The sequence below is a fragment of the Cyprinodon tularosa genome, unplaced genomic scaffold, assembly GCF_016077235.1.
Source record: "Cyprinodon tularosa strain WSP-4 unplaced genomic scaffold, ASM1607723v1 ctg349, whole genome shotgun sequence".
Taxonomy (NCBI): domain Eukaryota; kingdom Metazoa; phylum Chordata; class Actinopteri; order Cyprinodontiformes; family Cyprinodontidae; genus Cyprinodon; species Cyprinodon tularosa.
The window spans coordinates 621,013-641,573 of record NW_024039062.1 but is presented as its reverse complement, the minus strand read 5'-3'; the positions used below and the strand labels follow the sequence as shown (position 1 = coordinate 641,573).

The 20,561-nt window shown below is 39.1% G+C and overlaps 1 protein-coding gene across 4 annotated transcripts in view; it reads right to left on the bottom strand.

Moving 5' to 3' along the window:
* Positions 1–10,009, bottom strand: part of znf462 (zinc finger protein 462) — a 60,048-nt gene extending 50,039 nt beyond the window's left edge. Inside the window, exon 1 of one of the 4 annotated variants that reach the window (XM_038294968.1) lies at positions 9,660–10,009. The gene's annotated coding sequence lies outside the window, so the exon portion shown is untranslated. Of the gene's footprint in view, positions 1–8,848; positions 8,980–9,659 lie in introns of those variants that run through there. The other 3 variants (XM_038294967.1, XM_038294964.1, XM_038294966.1) reach the window with 3 other exon arrangements.
* Between the last annotated feature and the right edge of the window lie 10,552 nt (positions 10,010–20,561).

The following is a 20,561-nucleotide window of genomic DNA, read 5'->3' as shown; positions in this document are numbered from 1 at the left end:
TCATATAGAAATGGAAGAAATATGGAACGACTTAAAAGCCAAACAGGACATTACTGTCTACCTAAACCAAAGAGGAGCTGCAGAGATTTCCAGCTTTAGTGAGGGAAATCTACTCACATGAGAAGCATTATTCATGAATACCACAAATCTGCACTCAACCAAGTGGGAAGTAGGTAATAAGAAGTACATTCCTGATCAGAATTACACTGATACATTAACCGGCCAATATTTTGGGTTGATATTACCATTTTTTCTTGTATCCGCACTGATCAATACATTCATGCATTTATTGATTCACTGGTGCCTTCATTAGCCGGGAGGCCTGAGATCATGTGAAGCACATTGGCTGTCGCTCTCTCCATTAGTTGTAAATGTTTTGTTTGACTTCTTGATAAATGTTCCTATTGTGTTTAAATTAAGATTTTAATCATTCTTTTATCAGGTAAATGGAAAAAAAAGCAATATCAGTTTCAAATATTGACACAAGAAAACCCTGAAAAAACTGCCACTCATAACAGGGAATGAGTGAGACGCGTCAAAGTAATAAATATTGGCCTTAAAAAACCTGAATAGGTCATTGCAAAGACTCAGCAAATGCATAACAAAGAGCTTCTATTAGAGGAGACAAAATTTAACTTTCTGTCTACTTGATTCAATGTAAGCATATAATCTTTACTATAAAGCAAAGTGTTGGCAGCATCATGCCATGGGAATGTTTTTCTGCAGCAATGATCAGGAAGATAAAAAACTACTTTAAAGCAAGGTAATCCTTGAATAACATTTGTAAAAAGCAGCAAAAGAGTTCGTTTTGATCAGCATACATTTACTCATTAAATCTGTGGTAATTCATAATAACCCCCTCAGTCTTCATCAATGAAGCTCCAGCTATAATGCCAGCATCAGTATTTATAGTGCAAAGAACATTTTAATCCAACAATAGATGGTTCTCCATAGTAGACACAGGGGTGGGGGGAGTAATCAAGGGGTATGAATACTTGTTTAAAGCACAGTAGGCCTTATCTCCTTCCAATCCAATGGTCTGATTGCAACTCTGTATCTAATGGCTCAAAAGTAAAGACATTTCCATCTCTGCATCTCTTCCCTAGAAACAGATCAGAGAAAAGGCTGCAGGATGCACTGAAGGGTTTCTTGTGAGTTGCACTCAGTGGACAACTGCCAGAAAAGACTGCAATGCTGACTTCCTTGTAAGCCTGACATGGCAGTTACTTCAGTTACAGGAGGTGGGTGAGGTTACAAGCTAGTCAGGATGGAGCATTTTAGAGTAACCACGAGAGGACAAGGGAAGCAGTAAAACCAAGGGAAAAAAACAAGCTCACAAAGTAAACTTAGAGCAGATTACCCTAGAAAAAGGCAGTAAAAACATTCAACGCTTTTCTAAGATAAGAGGAATGGAGCTTCGTCTTCTCTAGATCCACCAAGCTGACCTCTTGAGGAAACCCAACAAGTTTGAGACGAGAAAGACGAGAGACGCATCAATATTAACTTACCACAGGGACCTCCTTTCCAAGCTTCTAAATATTTAATCGTGGATGGACAGCTCTGTTGTCTCAGAGGCTGAGCCAGTGTGGATCTCTCCCTACAAGACCAGTCCTGTTCCTTCTCAATGAAGGCCTTGTCCAGAGGCAACACACTGCCTAAGGAACGGGCGTCTCCAAAGAAGCCTGAGGGTTTGTTTTTTTCCTTTTCCTCCCTCTACCACAGGCAGCTTGAGGCTGACAGAGTAGATTCAGTGTCCTACTGCAGAAGGACATTAAATCATGATGAATTTGGAAACCATAGGACTCCTCGTTCATCTCACGGGACATACAATCATATCAACACTCATTTTAGACCCTTGATTCCTTTATATCTACTCCTTAGGTGAATTCATGTTTAGAGGAGACAACCTCCCTGAACAGCAAACTACCTTTTTTTTTCTTCAGGAGGGGAAATGCTGTGAACTGTGATGTTCAGATGGAAAGCAAAGAGGAGGAACCAGTTCTGCAGCAGTGCAACGTGGCAACTGACAACAGAAACTGGAAAGACACCTCTGCTAAAGCCACTTCCTTGTTCTACCTAAAACCCAGACATGATGGTGCATTCAGCTCTCGAAAATGACCAAAAGTTACACAGCAGAAAACGATATCTTTAGACAACACATTTCAGCACCCTCTTGAAAGTACATTGGAGGTTTTAGGGCATCAGAAGACTCAGCACCATGCAAAAGACGAAGGGCTTTTTCAAGTGGTGTTTATCTGGCCACTGCTTTAGCTGCTGTAACAGCAGGGCCGGGGCTGCATCTTATGAGCCATGCATCACGTCAAGAAAGCACTCACTGGAGCATTTCAATTTGCTTTTGTGCGTCTCTCCTGGCCTCCTTCACTGCCCCAGGTAGAGAAGAATGGAGGAGTGCATCATGCAGTGTGAGTAAGTGAATGAGTGAGGCTTGGACGACAGCAGGGGGAGGAGGAGGAGGAGGGGGGATGGTGTGTGATGCAGAGAGAGAAGGAGGTAGAGAGTAGAAAGATAGAGAAACAGAGGGAGTGATGAGCTTCATTATCACAGCATTTAAACCATCAGACGACCCCTCCGCCTTTACGGTTAAGATGCTTTTCAGCGTGAACCTCAGACACCTCACAGACGTTATGGCTTCAAGCATTTTACAACTCAAGGGCTGAATTTTGGCCTTACATTAATTAAAATTGGGGCAGATGTGCTTCCAAAATAGATCAAAGATGTGGACAATCATTTATACAAGTAACTGATTCATTATGAGCTTTAGCATAGAGGTGCCTATATCCTCATTTAAGGTAAAGAGTTTCTGCAAGGTCTCTGAACATCTTAAACAGGCCTGAAGTTCCCAATACAGGAAAATCTTTCCAAAATAAAAAAAATGTTTGAATTTTTAAAACTTATTCATTAATTGCTGAATGGTCTGTAGCACTCGCTGAGGGATTCAGTTTGTGTTACACCGTGGAAAAAAACTGCAATAGCACAAAGCTAAGACGCAACAAACATTCACCTAATTTTCACATGACCTTCTCTGACCGCTAAGCTCAAACAATTTTTTTTTTCTTATTCATTAAATGCAACATACATAAGAATCTAAGTGCAGCCTGCATCAACATTATATAGTATTAACTAGAAAATATAAAATAACCTGTAAGGCATAAAGGGAAAAGAGTTAAACAGTATTGACCAGAAAAATCTGCGGGTAATTTCTACCAATTCTCCAGTTAAGCAATGAGCACAGCTAAAAGGAATTTATTCACAGACATTGAGGCTAAAACTGGCATTAAACAGTTTAGATTAGCCAGTAACAATCAGTGTGTTCTTATGTCATCAACAACCAGCTCCATCATCATGGAAAAATGTATATTTAGGAGGTCTAGATTGCAAATGAGGATCTTAACAGCTGGCTGAAATGACATCAGCAAAGTCATAGAGTCTGCTGTATACTGTGGGAATTATATACTGTAGGATATTCAAAGTTAGGTGACCTGTCGATGCCAGAGTTAAAAAAAACACAATTTTTTATTTCTTCAGTTTTTTTTTATAGTTATAATCAGGAAAGCAAATAGGATACTGAGTAAAATGAATGTCGTAAATGTAAATCACAAAGATCCATAAACAAAGTCTAATATGTATTTATTTCCAGAAAACCTGATACCAAAGGGTTAGCTAAAATTAATTAATTTTGCTCTTATACAACCATAGTTACTGCATTGACAAGTATATATATATATATATATACATATACAGGAACATCTGCCATGAGTATGGGCTGGAAGTCCCAAGGTCAAAATGGAAGACACCTCCTAAGGTAGTTGAGAATGACCGAGCTAAGATCCTATGGGACTTCAAGATCCAGACTGACAAACAGGTGATGGCTAACCAACCAGACATCGTGTTGATCGACAAACAGCAGAAGAAGGCAGTAGTGATAGATGTGGCAATCCCAAGCGACAGCAACATCAAGAAGAAAGAACACGAGAAGCTTGAGAAATACCAAGGACTGAAGGAGGAGCTAGAAAAGATGTGGAAAGTAAGAGCAGCAGTGGTGCCAGTGGTAATTGGAGCACTGGGGGCTGTGACCCCCAAACTGGGAGAGTGGCTACAGCAGATTCCAGGTAAAACATCAGAGGTCTCTGTCCAGAAGAGCGCAGTCCTAGGAACAGCTAAGATACTGCGCAGAACCCTCAAACTCCCAGGCCTCTGGTAGAGGACACGAGCTTGAGGATGACACATACCACCCCACGAGGAGTGAGAAAAAAACAGTATATATATATATAGTTAGATAGATCTACCACACCAGACTAGGCCCCAGGTGCAAACTGTGCAAAGATTCCCCTGAGACAATCTAGCACATAACTGCAGGGTGTAAGATTCTGGCAGGGAAAGCTCACATGGAGCGCTATAACCAAGTGGCTAGAATTGTGTACAGGAACATCTGTGCAGAGTATGGGCCGCAACCCCAAGGTCTGAGTGGGAAACACCTCCAAAGACGGTAGAGAATGACCAAGCCAAGATCCTGGGGGACTTCAAGATACAGAAGGACATTGGTAATGGCAAACCAACCGGACATTGTGATGGTGGACAAAAAGCAGAGGAAAACCATTGTGGTTGACACAGCAATACCAAGTGACTGCAACATCAGGAAAAGGGAAACTAGATTAATATTAGGGGCTCAAAGAAGAGCAGGAGAAAACCTTGAAGATTAAGGCATGAATGGTGCCTGTGGTCATTGGGGCCCTCACGGCAGTGACCCCAAAATTAAGGAGTAGTTACAGCAGGTCCAGAAAAGTACATTACTAGTAACAGCGAAGATACTGTGCAGAACACTGCATATATATAATATCCTTTCGAATTGTGGAGGTGATGTACTTACTGAAATGCATGATTGCATGATCAGAGCAAATTGATCCTTCGAGGTTAGAAGCTGAAGACTTAAAGAAACAAATAAAAGAAGAAATTGAGTCTGCTGTTAAGGTAGAAACCACAGAGATTAACCAACGGGCCTCTGTTGGTTTGGATTTCAACATCAACTGTTCTCAGACCTTCTGCATATGTATGCTTTTACTTTTCCTCCTCGTTTTGTATGTATTGATTTTTTTCCCCCGTTCATCTCAAACATTAGATCCGGTGAATTTCTTCCTGTTGTTCAGCTACACCCCAAAGTGACCATTATGGCGCTACTAGTTAGTCAAACGACCCAATCAGTGTCATTGTTCTGGCTAAAGTTAACAATCCATGAATAGAAAGAGACTTGGATGAGAGGAAAACCATTTTTAGGGAAAGCAGAGAAGTGAAGCTGCCAGCTGTTTTAGACTTTGGCATTATTTTCGTATTTGTTAAATGAAAAAATCTTTATTAAGAATTTTTATTACCATCTTCACAGATTACTAAGAGGACTGAATGTTTCAGATATGTGTTAACTTACTGATGCACTGACGTAAAGGTGGGTATATCTTTTACTTTGAAAGAAGCTGATTAAAAGTGAAAGAATTGCTTTATAAAAGCCTTTAAATCCAACAATCATTACAGATTTCCACACAAAACCCTTAAGTATTAAGTCTTCCTTGCTTCTCTTTCTGATGATTAAATTATTTATAATTTGATCGACTAGTCGGCTTTAAGTTTAGGACCAGAAGCCCTGAAGATGGTGCTTTCCAGTTTTTACATAAATATTTTGTTAAAATGTGCATTTATTAGTCTACAGCGATAAAAATAACAAGGAAAGTCAATGAACCTCAGGAGTACAGAAGAATCTGCAAACCCCAAAAGGTAGAATCCTATCAATCAGCTGTTTGTGCAGAGAGAATAACAGATAAGGAATGTGTTGCAGACTTGTGAAAGTTAAAGCTGAAGCTGGAAGTGCAAACAGAGAACCAGCCATCTGTGTGGACGCTGGAGCTTCCTCCACCAGAAGACCTCGATCACCCCATGGCGTATGCAATCCCAAAGCTCATTTGCAACATCTTCCAGCAGACTAGATCCCCCCGCAGCCGGTCCGTCCTGCCAGATGAATGTGTCTACCACAGCAGATTCTTGTCTGTTCGTCTTCTAATGGCTCCTCCTTGAGAACGTGTCTGCCCTACTGACGTGGAGAGAGAAGAACCGTGGCCACCATTTTGATTGCTCTTCCCAGCCACAGCCTTGTCGCAGCACACTGTGTCAAGCTCACAGGATTCTTGTCAGCAAGATTTCACACGGTGGCTAGGAGAGCTGCAGAGCTCTCACACACGCAGCAGTCAACAAGCACACCTTCCAATCTTCAAGCAGGCTGAACACCTTTAGTCTATAATGCACAACATGTCACCTAAAGCTCAGCAGGGAACACTGATCATGTTTATACCTGAAACCTTATCTATAAATGGCTTGAAAACCTCACAAATACGTGTAACGCTGCAATAACATGAACAGTTGCAGCCCAGATCTCCAACTTCCCCTGAGTCCAGACAGTCTTAAGTTCTTTAGATCTGCCTTCATTTTGAAAATAAAAAGCCACTACAGGGTGGAGGATGGGTCAGCCTGGAATCTGGACCAAAACAAAGCAAAAATCATCATCAGGACTTCCTATAAGAAACCCCCCATTTGCAACCGCCGTTGCTTCACACCCACACTGAAACCTTATTGTGTGTATATGTGTGTTGACACCATGTTGTCGATCATTAACTACCTGCATGACCAGAAAAAAACAGAGAACCCAAAAGCTGTTCTGCATTTAAAACCATATCCCATCCTCACGTCCAGCAGCAGTTAGAGCCACAGTGACAAGACCACAGCTAGAGCGACTAGGCCTGCCTTCGGTGATATTAAACAGTTGATCTTGCAGAGCAATTTAGAAGAGAACCGCAAATAAATGAACTAGGGTGGGATGCTAAGAGCAAATAAGATGAGATGTCCAGACATATTGAGCTTTGCTTAAAAAGAAAATCCCAAAAGAAAAAAGGTAAAGGAAGAATATTTAAGGATTTCCTGATAAAAACCTAGCAGGAACATATGGTGGCTCCATGTGCTTTATTGTTGCATAATCTAATTGATAAAATCAGTGATGATGTTAACTGCCCATACCAACAAAAGCTAATGCATGCTGTAGACTGAAGAAACAAGTTTCTGAAGCCTGCATGTTACTAGATGAAGTGTTTAACGAGGAACTTATTTAAAACTGTAACATAGTTTGTCTTGACGACAGCCATTAGAAAGTTTCACATTCAAAGCAGCCATATTGGATTTTGTGGTTTGGCTGTCCCGCTAGATTTCCACCTTCATGCACTCTATCTGCCGTTTCTAACTGAAAGCTTTTAAATTTCGGTTTTTGAGTTGGAACTTTGAGCAAAAAATCTTTCAAATGGTACAAATGAGAGTACTGTGCTACTAGTACAATTTCCTGCCCTATTTGTTTTATAAAACGTCTGAGAACCATGGCGAATTTTCTAAATCTTTCTTCTGCAGATCTTCTGATGTGTTTCCATGCTGATAAGTTTCCAGGTTGCCACAGGCTGGTATGAGATTTTCACTTTATGATAAGCTTTAAAAAAGTATGAAAGTTTTATACATACATAAATGCCTTTTATATTTATATATATATATATATATATATATATATATATATATATATATATATATATATATATAGATAAGTCTGATGCAGTTCAGCTTTATTTACACGGACTAAAGTCAAATACATAATAAAAGACTTAAAAGAGCAGCAATTAATCCTACTGCTGTCAAAATATCTTTACTAATACAGTTACACATATATGCATTAAATACATATTTTTATTTTGATAGTAAAATAATATTGAATAACTGTCTGCTTTATTTAGGTAGTAAATGAGAAATTTTCCATTGCTTATTTACATATCATTTCACCTTTTGCTGTCCTGCAGAGTCGTAATTATAAACTATTAATCACAACCTAATTTTATCAGAGTAGTCAGAATATCTGTTAAAGTAGCCAGTTATCAGCCATTAAATAGCATTGTCTCAGCAGTACTTCAATATACAACAGATGTGTAGTCACACATGTGCTTAATCATTTTGTTTAGATTAATTGCTTATTATTTTCTAAAATCAAATTATTTCATTTTCTGTTTCAGTTTCTTTTGGTTTTGATGAGCTTATTGAACTGTGGGGGATTAGGACCCTTGGATGCTGATCAGCCAATTTAACCTGCTGGTATTTTTCTGAAGTAATTAATAAAAATTGGTCCTTCATGTAGATTATGAGTTGGAAAAAAAGACGCACTTTAAAATCACTGGTTGCCAAAGCAGGCACAAACTGATACATCATACTGAGCGATGTTTGTTCCTGAAACAGGTGTATAAGAAATGACCAAATGCAGAAAATGATGTTATATTGACAAAATGATCTCTTTTCTATGGTAAATGTGATATGAACTCAACTTGAAACAATCAACACACAAATAAATCCTCTTTCAGTCAGCTGACTGGAAGTGTGCAGCTAAAGGTCAAGTCAGGGGATATGCTCTGAAATAATAAAATAAATAACATCCACTTCAGCAAATTACTCCTGCGCCTCCTTAAAAAGAGTTCAAACCAGACCAACTATTCAGTATGAATAAATCAACCCATGCCTATATGAAAGCAGCTCTCATGGGAGATCAAACCTTGAAAGCAGCACTAAGTTTGCTTCCTTTCAGCAAACTTAAAACTTCTGAACTGAAAACTGCAGAAGCAGAAGGAGGAAGGAGAAGAAAAAGGTGGATGAGCTCATTCTGAACACAACCTTTGTTCTGCCTGCCTGTCTGACTCCTGGGGCTCTCCTTGGAGACTCATCTTTCCTTCCTCCATTTTATGGTGAAGCCCTACTTTGTGTGACATACCTGACTTGAGACCAGTGACAAGCACAACAGCACCTCCAAGCAGGGACGCTGGTAACACTGTAGCAATAAGCACCAAAGGACAAAAAAAAAAGACTAATGCAGGTAGACGCACATATCTAAGAGATATGGAGCTCCAACGCTGTGAAAAAAAAAATCGCAAGCTGATAAGGTTTCTTTCTCTAGAAGCTGAGAGGAGGAGGGGGTAGGAAAGCAGTGGACATGGCTTTCATGGTGAGTGTGTGTGCGGCTGGACCAGCGGCTATGGCTGTGGCGCTAATGGAGTCTGGTTTGGGAGAGGAGCGCAACCGGGAGCAATGGCTTCTCCATGGAGCTACGGCGCAGGCACCACAGTGAGAGAGGGAGGGAGAGAGAGAGGAGGGCACCGACTAATTCCCCTGACCAGACATGCCGGCGGAATAACAAAACATTGAGCCCCGGTGCAGCCGAGACGCGCAGGCGAGCCTCCTGCTTTGCGCCACCAACGCTGCAGCTGCCGCCGCGTCCATTTCCTTGTGTCACTTTGACAACAAACCGAAAGGCGACACGAGCGAGAGCGCTTGGGAAGTGAGAAGACCTACTTGACTAACAAACAGAAAAAAAATCTTGCGCCGACTTCCTCGTCTGGACCCTGGATTGAAAAAAGCGAAGAGCACGCAGCTCTTTCCAGGTCATTCACGAGGCGCTCTCCAAATGATATCCCATGATCTTCCTCACCGACGTTCTCCTGGACCTTGAAAGCCCTGGAGAAATCCTCACGAAACCGGACGCATAACCACGATAAGAAGGAGAAGGTTAAAAGCTAAACACTCACTGGTACAATCTTCTCCTCGAGCGATCCTCCCCAAAGTTGTCCTCGTATTTCATGCGTGCGCCCGGTCGGTCTAATGGATGATCGCCATCTTTCCTGCTTCTCCTTCGCTGCAGCTGCAGATGACCTGAGATCCGTCTGAATAATGAGCAACCACACAGACAAGGAAGACAATCTGCAAAGCAGGCTACACAAAGAAGTTTGGGAGACTACCAAGCACCAGAGGGTGCACAAGAGTTTACGATGAGACGAGGAGGGAGCATCAGCAGGATGGACAATGTCTCTGGCCGAGAAGCTCATCCTTCATCTAGACTGTAGTCAGATGATCAAAGCCTTATCAGCGGCTCAGAGCAGCAGCAGATACATGCGGCCACCGTCAATTTTATATAGGCTGCTGGCATACAATGTGCGCAACGTCATGAGGTTATCTGCAGTTCACTTTGGTGATGCTGCAGCTTCACAACATACATTCAATCATGTTTCCATATGCAGTATATGAATACATTCCAATTAAAACCATTAATTGAAAAAGAAGAATACAAACAAGCACAATCATAATTTTAAAATTTATCAAAAACATAATCAATTCACAAAGATCAGGTCCCCATATTTCTTTCTTTTTTTATGTCCATGCTCTAATAAAACAAGAATAATAATAATTGAATGATGGGTTCTGTAGGCTACTGCTGCGACCAGCTAACAAAGAAAGGACCCCAGCACAGAAGGTGCGGGGGTCCCACTCAAATGTATGTCAGTTTTAAATAGATATGGGGTTGGATGCCTGTGGGGGGTGGAGGGGGTTGGGGTGCTGAAGCAAGAATCAAATAATAGGGGCATGGATGGATGGATAGATGAATGGATGGATAGATGAATGGATGGATAGATGAATGGGTGGATAGATGGATAGATGGATGGATGGATAGATGAATGGATGGATGAATGGTTGGATAAATGAATGGATGGATAGATGGATGGATGGATGGATGGATGGATGGATGGATGAATGGATGGATAGATAGATGAACTGATGGATGGATGGATGGATGGATGGATGGATGGATGGATGGATGGATAGATGAACTGATGGATGGATGAATGGATGGATAGATGAACTGGTCGATTGATTGACTGATTGATGGATGGATGGATCGATTGATTGATTGATTGATTGATTGATTGATTGATTGATTGATTAATTGACTGATTGATGGGTGGATGGATGGATGGATAGATGAACTGATGGATGGATGGATGGATGGATGGATTGATTGATTGATTGATTGATTGATTAATTGACTGATTGATGGATGGGTGGATGGATGGATCGATCGATTGATTGACTGATGGATGGATGGATGGATGGATGGATGGATGGATGGATCGATTAATTGAGTGATTGATGGATAGATGGATGGATGAATGGATGGATTGATTGACTGATGGATGGATGGATGGATGGATGGATGGATGGATCGATTAATTGAGTGATTGATGGATAGATGGATGATGAATGGATGGATGGATGGATCGATTAATTGAGTGATTGATGGATAGATGGATGATGAATGGATGGATGGATGGATCGATTGATTGACTGATTGATTGACTGATTGATTGATGGGTGGATGGATAGATGGATGGATGGATGGATCGATTAATTGATTGATTGATTGATTGACTGATAGATGGATGGATGGATCGATTGATTGACTGATTGATTGATGGATGGATGGATCGATTGATTGATTGACTGATTGATGGATGGATGGATTGATTGATGGATTGATTGACTGATTGATTGACTGATTGATTGATGGATGGATGGATGGATCGATTGATTGATGGATGGATGGATGGATGGATTGATTGATTGATTGACTGATTGATGGATGGATGGATGGATGGATGGATGGATGGATGGATGGATATTTAGTGAGTTGGACCTGGCTCTTGCATTATTAAGGAACTACTGTGATACATCACCAGAGTTTTTTTTCTAAGTGAAAAGGTATGGGTACCCTCCCCCATGAAAAATAAATAAAAATAGATAAATAAATAAAAATACAATAAATACATTAAAAAAAAAAACAATCCACATTAAAAATTTACATTGACTTACATTTATTTTATTTACTGCATTTCTGCTTATTCATCACCATTATACACTGCAAAAAAGATCTAGAATTAAGTAAAAAATTCTTAAATTGAGTGTATTTACTAGTGTTGCGCCGATGCCATTTTTTGGCCCCGATACCGAACCCGATTACCTGGCTGTGCAGTATCGGCCGATACCGATACCATAATAATGTAAAATAATTGCCATCATGGCTTTGTCAAGCCGCTGCCTACCTTTGTGAAGCAGGAAAAAATCTAATACAAAGTGAATCCAGTAGAACTTTATAATAAAAAGTTCTACTGGATAATAAAAATGAAAAGTTTTTATTGCCTACCTGGAATGGGTGACAATAGTTGAATAAACTTATGGCTCTCAAAATGGTATCGGTGCACTATTTGTTGGTACTCGCCGACACCGATACCACCATTTTAGGGCAGTATCGGGGCCCAGTCCGTACTGGTATCGGTATCGGTGCAACACTAGTATTTACCCTACAAGATAATTAGATAATATGCACTTGAAATGAGACAAAGCTTTTTTTTTTTCTTATTTTAATTGTAAATTGTCTTGTTCCATTGGCAAAGTATCTCAATTACCTCCTCAATTCAAGAAAAATGCACCTAATTTAAGCAAAAATGACTCATTTAGATTTCCATTTTTTGCACCTATCTGTCTTAGGGGTGAAAAATACAATCTGAGAACACATCTTTACCCAAAGTACTAATAATTGCTACTGTTTGATAAATAATGTGCCTTAAATACTAACAAGACTCTACTGTCCCTGCACATTTTGAAGTTTAATATACACCATGAAGCTGCAAGGTACCTCTAAAGTCACTATTTTCTGTTACTTTAAATCACCCACCACGGTGGTGTGATTTAATATTTTAAAGGAATAGTACACCCAAAACATGATTAGCCTTCATTTTCTACTCACCCCCATGCTGAACAACACTCTGGAGTACTTTTTTGATATCTCAAATGCATCTGGAGATCTGGGAGGCTTCTTGCTGTCTGCTGACATTCAAATAATGGAGGTCTATGGTGCCCGAGACAGAAAGGTCCATAAAGGTCCACAAAAAACGTGTCAATATTCCTCCATACTGCTCGTCCAATGTATTCCAAGTGTCCTGAGTGGGTAGCGTCCATAATTTACTCGAAACAAAGTCATTTAGAATGTTTTTAGAGCATAAACAGTAGTGTATAGGATTTCCTAAAAGCGCGTTCACGAGTCTATGGAAACCGCGGCAGACCAAACCAGACGAAAGTGCGCATTCAGCTCGGCAAAGAACTCATGCTCTTCCTCAACACTGAAGTCCTCAGACATTTTTCTTTCGTTGTTTCTTTCTTTGCACAGGTAAACAGCAAATTTCTTCTTCTACGCTTGCATTATCGGCAGAGCAGACGCTGAATGCGGACTTTCATCCGGTTTGGTCTGCCGCGGCTTCCGTAGCGTCGTGAACGCGCAGGCGCGCGCTTTTAGGAAATCCTATACACTACTGTTTATGCTTTAAAAACATTCTAAGTGACTTCGTTTCGAGTAAATTATGGACGCTACCCACTCAGGACACTTGGAATACATTGGACGAGCAGTATGGAGGAATATTGACACGTTTTTTGTGGACTTTTATGGACCTTTCTGTCTCGGGCACCATAGACCTCCATTATTTGAATGTCAGCAGACAGCAAGAAGCCTCCCAGATCTCCAGATTCATTTGAAATATCAAAAAAGTACTCCGGAGTGTTGTTCAGCATGGGGGTGAGTAGAAAATGAAGGCTAATCATGTTTTGGGTGTACTATTCCTTTAAGGCGATCTCTCGTAAAAAAAACTGATTAAAGATCAACAATGTAAAAACCTTTTGAGCGTCATAGTAACTCTTAGATATCAGTAAAACTGAGTGACTGTAATGAAAATAAGTTGTGCTTAAAATATTTTAATGAACAATTTTGGCACCATTTCCTCTGGTTTTGACAGAGCATATAAGAGCCCAAAATAAATATACAGCTTTATTCAGAACACAGGGGTGTTTAGAGCTGAGTAAAATCTGTTTTATAACATTTAATTTTAATAAACCTAAACAAATACCTATACATGTGACAAAAAATGACCCAGTTGACCAGGTTTGTGAAAGAGTGTTAAAACCAAGTTCATTTTGCATTTATCCACCTTTAGCAAAATCTGATGATTATGAATTAATCATCTGCAGAGCATCCAACAGCAAATATTTTTATTGCACAGCAGATAACTGCTCTCCAGAGAGCGCCTTGCAGAGCATATCCAGGGTATTCACATGGAGTTCACATGGACAACTGTAGGGAATTTTTTTAAGGAAATTCTTTTACTGGAAACTTTTAATTTAGAGACTGCATTCCAACATAACAACTGAACCCCTCTGTGAAAAATGGCTGGTTTGGCAGCTTTTGGTCTAAGACAGGTTCTATAAAATAATAACATATCTTTAAGTTATATTTGTTCAGATTACAAATGTTCTAAACGCTTAGAAGTCTTCAAAGGTCCACACAAATCAGTGTTTGGCTCAGCATTTACTTGTCTGTTAAAACACAGCTTTTTAGGGTTGTTGGCTAGTAGGTTCATTTAACGCGTCATGGAGGGCTTGCCACAGTTCGTCTGTGGATTTAGGCTACCCAGCAGCTTCTGCTTCTCCATCTAATCCCAGACTGACACTATGTTGTTGATACATAGGCCTTGGGGGAGGGAGTGTGTGTGTGGGGAAAATACCATCTGCTTCTGGACCCCCTGGTCCACCTCTTATAGGACCATATACACTGCCTTGACAAGTATTTATATATATATATATATATATATATATATTTGATCTCTGTACAAGTGGAAGGATCGCACTGATAGCTGTAGATCTCCACAGATAGAGATCTGTAACTTGAATCTACAAGTTATATATCTACAATCGGTGGCACAATCATCATGTGTTATACTGGTTTTAACTCCATGATTTTACTGTCAACAAGTTTGTTTTGTTCCTTGGTCATCATGATGCAGTTTGTTTTGATGGTTATCACACAAAATGCTAATAAAATACAATAAAACGTATGATAGTAAGGGCAAGAACTCAAGAAAAGTGTGTGGGGTACGAGTTCTTGTGCCCTGTATGTTATATTTACAAAATGAAGCATTTTGGTGGACCAGAACTCTTTATGATTGGAGTGTTTTCATTTTTGGAACATCAGTTATTCAGTTGTGTTCCATAAAAGGGCATATCCCTTCTGATTAATCAAACAGAGCCATTGATTGTTTTCATTAGCACGTAAAAATCCCTTTAGCACTCCAACGCTTTCTCCCTCTCCTACTTTTGTCACATAAAAACCTCAGCCTCAATTGTTGTGATTGCTGTCTAACATCCAGGCATCCGTACAGAAGGGAATTAAATTTGCGATATGAGATACTTACGCAGTTAATCATGTTTGACAAGTGTTGATGTTCCCGCTTATGATATCCGTCTATGAATTATGGATTATGAGATGCATCTTTTTGTGGAACTAAATAGAAAGCTTCAGGTGGACAAATGGTTTTAGGCTTCTGCTTTATCAATATGCTATCCTTGTTCCAGAGATGAAACACAAGTATCTCCGCCACACTGTTGCTAAGCAGTGCAAAATAAACTGTATCTAAACTATGACATGCTGGGAGCGGGGTTTTGTAAGAATATGAAGCATGTAACATCCTCTTAAAGATGAGGCAGAAAACAGGAATGAGCTTTTGTTAATGCACTTTCCATTGTGCCAGTTCTTCTGTTGCAGTGACGTAGATAGCCCCATGTTTTTCCCTACAATGTGGCAATGTTCACTTTGCCAAAAAGTCACTTCCTCTTCTTTCAGGCTTACCTCTGATGTAATGTCACTATTCCCACTTCTTCACTTCCACCCATTTTTCTCCAAAAAAAGTCAAACAGTAGTTCAGGTATTCATGCCAAAGACATTCAATGTCTCAGCAGTTCTTTGAAGGAATACCTCTGGAAGAACAATGCATGTGCTGTAGACAAACGCACACTGTGTTGACAGCGCATCCTAAGATGCGCTGGGGAGCAGGGAGGGTTTATCATGCTGCTTGGACATATGGCTGCTGAAGCAAATCTGATTAATACAGGATGGCCAGGAGTCCGGCATCGTAGGACAGGCTGCGTCAGGACATCCCCACTGGTCCGGCCTCCCCCGCACTTCTTCCAACCTCAGCCTGCAAAGCTAAAAAAAGGACCTTCCACCAGGGAGTCAGATGGTCAAACCAGTGGGAAATCAGCCGAGGAATCGCTGTTAGATGGAAGGTGACTAATGATAGGGAACTATCAGATAGAATTCTGGCTAAAATGATCATTATGATGGAAACAGAAAGATTATTCTGAAATAAATCCTTAATACAGTCTTCTGAAGACTGAATCTGAAGCAACTGTTCTTTACCTAATCCTGTATGAATCAGCAGTCATTCTTAGATACTTAATTTACATCTTTTTAAAATCTTGTACTAAGGTACAAGGTATAAATATGTCAAATATTAAATTATGTTTGAAAATGAACTGCTTTAGGCAACGTAAGAAAACAAATGTGTGTCTTTTTATTCTATACATTCTTCAATTTAAAGTTTATGAATCCTGGGAAAAATCCTAGAATTTTTCAAATTCTATAATTTTACTTTGAATTCTACCTCGGTAAGATAAAAAGTTATTCACACAACACCTTAAGGGGGCTTCTAATGAAAACAAATGTATTTCGTAGTACTTTTAGTGAGCCTAAGGCCTCCCCTAAGTAGAGAAGATTGTAACAACAGAGAGAGCTGTTTAGCAATTTCACTTAAAAAGCCAAATAAATAAGGACAAACTTTTTAACAACCATAAAATTATTGATATAGAAATGCAATAAACTTTATCATCCAGGGGACAGTAATTTCAGCAGCTGGACAATTTAAAGCTGCATCTCTAGTTTTGTACTTTTAATTACAATAAATAAAAGGAAAACATTTTAATAATTATAAAATTTTAATCATGATTGCAAATTGCCCTAAATGGAAAAAACACTGGAAAAGAATTGGGAAAAAATGCTGAAAATATAGACCATAAAAGCACAAACAAAGGTACAATAACACATAGTACATTCACAAAGATTTGTCACTTGTCCAATAAACAACCATGGATCAACCCTGAGATGAATGCAGTTGTGAAAGAAAAGAGGAGATCCTTTAGATCAGGGATTGAGGAGGAGCTGAGAGCAGTGCAGAAAGAACTGAGGATGGGAAGATTTTATATTCTATTCTATTCCTATATACACATTATATATGTAAAATAGATTATGTTTGCTGCTGTTCATGATAATATCAGTATACTCAAGTTGGTTGGAGGTTTAAAGAGGATCCAAATGCACAGACGGAGGCTGAGATGGTTTCTTGCAAATTTAATAACAAATGGCGGGAACAGAAGCTTAAATCCAGAAAAAAGCTAAACACTGAAAACAACAACTGGAACAAATGGGAACACATAAGTCAAGGCGGGAATGAATAAATGAAGAGAATCCAGCAAACAGTTACTAAAGAGGAGGAGTATATATATATATATATATATATATATATATATATATATATATATATATATATATATATATATATATATATATATATATATATATATGCCTAACAGAACAAAGAAAGGAGTAATCAACTGATTGGGAGCAACAGATGGTAAACAAGAAAAATATAATAACTCAAATACAGCCAGAAATTACCTAGAATGACACAAAATGGAAATAAAACCAATAAAATTTCAAAAAGAAAACTTAAACAGAACCAAAAAGTGCAGAACCATGACAAGTATCCACAAGATAAATGATCTTCTAGACATTTGCTTGTGCTGTGCCATATCCTCTGTTTTTTTTAATATTGCATCAAATGCTTTTTAGATTTCAGGCTGGTGCATAAAAGCACCTAAAAGACCAATTTACATTCAACACCCCTCCATTTTCCTCCTATAAATGTCTTTCTTTCTAAATTCTATGTTGGCCATTTTGCCAAATAAGTGCCTTAAACGAGCCGACAGTCTTAGTAAAAATGCTAAGAGAAGAGCCCGCATATCAATTGGATTAAGTAATAAAATAACCAGCTTATGAGAAAACATAACAGTAATTATATCAAAATGCCATGTGACAATTTAATTTAGCAAAAAACATCATCATCATGGAACATATTTTAAATCACTCTTGGACTGCTTGATGGGAATCTTTAGGGTAGGGTAGGAGCTCTCTAAGAGGACTCTGATAATTTTTCTGAATGTGGCATTAATTGTTAGTGAGTTTGAGGCATTTGATAGCTCTTAGAAAAGAGAAGGTGAAAGAAAGTTCAATGGAGGGTGCCGTTACGCAGTCCTCATAAATGACATGATCTACCTGTAATGGACGATAAGGATATAAGAAAATAACACACTCTTTCAAGAGGCTGAAAGACATTTGGGGGGGAAAAAATACACTCACAGAGTTGCTTACAGGGCTAAATTGAACATCTCTGAGGAGAATATAAAGGAATAATCGAAAGAAAATAATTTCAATTTCCTCCGTGGATCACTAGCCAGAGCCAAACTCATAGAGCCCTCTCCCTGGTGACACTTTCAGCCTCACAGGGGATCTCCAGGCATTCACAGGCCAGAAGGGAAATGTTATCCCTCTTGTATTTTCAGGGTCTGCCCAAGGGTCTCCTCTCAGGTGGCAGTGCCAGGAAGACTTCCAGAGGGTAGCGCCCAGAAGGCCCCCCTATCCGCTGCCATTGTATCTATGCAGGTTTTATTGAATGAAACAACTCTCCCTTTTTCTGTTAATTCAGCACCAGAGAGAGTCTGCAGCATGGTTTTCATTATCAGCAGACAGCATAGAAGCAATCTGTCCAAGTGAAGCAAATTCTGTTTGGGGTTTTACTCTGTTTCATGTCAAAGTTATGCTCAAACTTTAGTGTTTCTGACATAAATAAGCCAAAATCATCAGCTGTGGTGTGTTTAGTTAAAAAAAAAAATACTTATAACCAAGGGCGTAGGAATATGTTTACAATTGGGGGGGACACATGTCGGAAATCTGAGATTCGTAAATATTCAACAGAAACATATCTTAAGTACGCTACTTTAAAAAAAGGCTATTTAATCTTTTACTTTATTCCTTTATAAATGTGTTTGCAAAAATAATGCATTTAAAATGTACATAATGCAATTGTTCATAAGATGTGAGCATATCACCAAACAAAATGACTGGAGTCTTTTATTAAGCAAAGGGAGATGTCTTTCAAGGGCTTCAGCCCTTGGCATATTTAGTGTCCGCATACGCACTAGAAAATCAAAACAATTCAGTAGGCCACACAAGTGCAAAGTTTGATATGTTTTATTTTGTCAAACTTGCAATAATGGTCAAAAATGAATTTATATAGGTTGACTGACAGAGGGAGCTGACAGTGTGTTGAAGAATTATGGACAGGGCGCTTTGAAGCATCTGGTTCAAAAACGCATTATCAACCTTTGGTAGAAATCCATCCATCCTTCCATTTTCTGTACACCCTGTCCCTTAGTGGGGTCAGGAGGTGCTGGTGCGCCAGTCTGTCCCGACCTTTGGTAGAAATGGCGTCTTTAATTCCAATTTGCAGTACAGAACAGAGAAAACTACAGAGTTGTCAATGTTGTGTTAATCTGTTTATAGTCTAAAAAGAGGAGCCAGCAGTTTATTTGAGGAAATAAAGGTGCAGAAGTTAATTAGTTGGTTAATTAGTGGTTGCACAACCAATGCGACCGCCGCTGCTAAGAATTAAAATTAATTCTCCCTGTGGTTAACTAACGATCAGGAGCGCGGCAGGTATAACATCTGTCCATTTCGGCGAATCAAAACCATGCAAAAAATAAAAAATCCTCGTAAAACGCACGCCCAGACCAGGCTAATTTCAACACAAGTTGTGTTAGGTGACAGCCTTTCAGCCTTTTAGTTGGTGGTGGCAATGTACTGAAATGAGATATAAAAAAATATATATAAAAAAAAACATTTTGGCTAATGTGGCAAACGTCTAGAGAAAGTTAGCAGTTAAATATTGGATGAGTGATCACACCAAGACTACGGAAGAGGATTAGGGCCACTGGAAAAAAAAAAAAGTTAAGTGATTTTTACATTTTATTTCAGTTTAATACGGGAAAAAAGTCAGAATTCTGACTTTTATTTTCAGAATTAAGACTTTTTTTCTCAGAATTCTGACTTTAATCTCAGAATTCTGACTTTTATTTTCAGAATTCAGACTTTTTTTCTCAGAATTTTGGATCTTAATGTAGATGGGCACCATGAAGGCAGAGATGTGGAGCTCTCAGCTTCACTGACAAAGATGTGAGTTGTTTGAGATGGCCAGTGACACATTGGTGGAAAATTACAGAATTAGGCAACTTTTTACGTGCCTGAGGGGTCCCCTCATTAATGGAGGAGCAGAAGGTCATTAAAACAAGAGAGCTAGTCTCTAAAATAGACATGGCTATGGCTTGATGCTAACATGTTTGTTGTTAAACATACTTTTGTTATATTACATTTGTGTTGTGTTTTCCAAATAGTGTAGAAAATTAATGGTGGGTTTATAATGTTTACCTTTTATGAGCAGGACAGGAAGCAGAGAAGTGTAGCATTACCTCCAACGAGTTAAACTCATAATTATGAAGTTATTCAACAAATTCCTCAAGTAAAAAAGTGCAACTTTTATTTTTTATTTATTTATTTTTTACCAGATTTGTGGATTAATTTCAAAATTATGTATTCCTTCCAAATT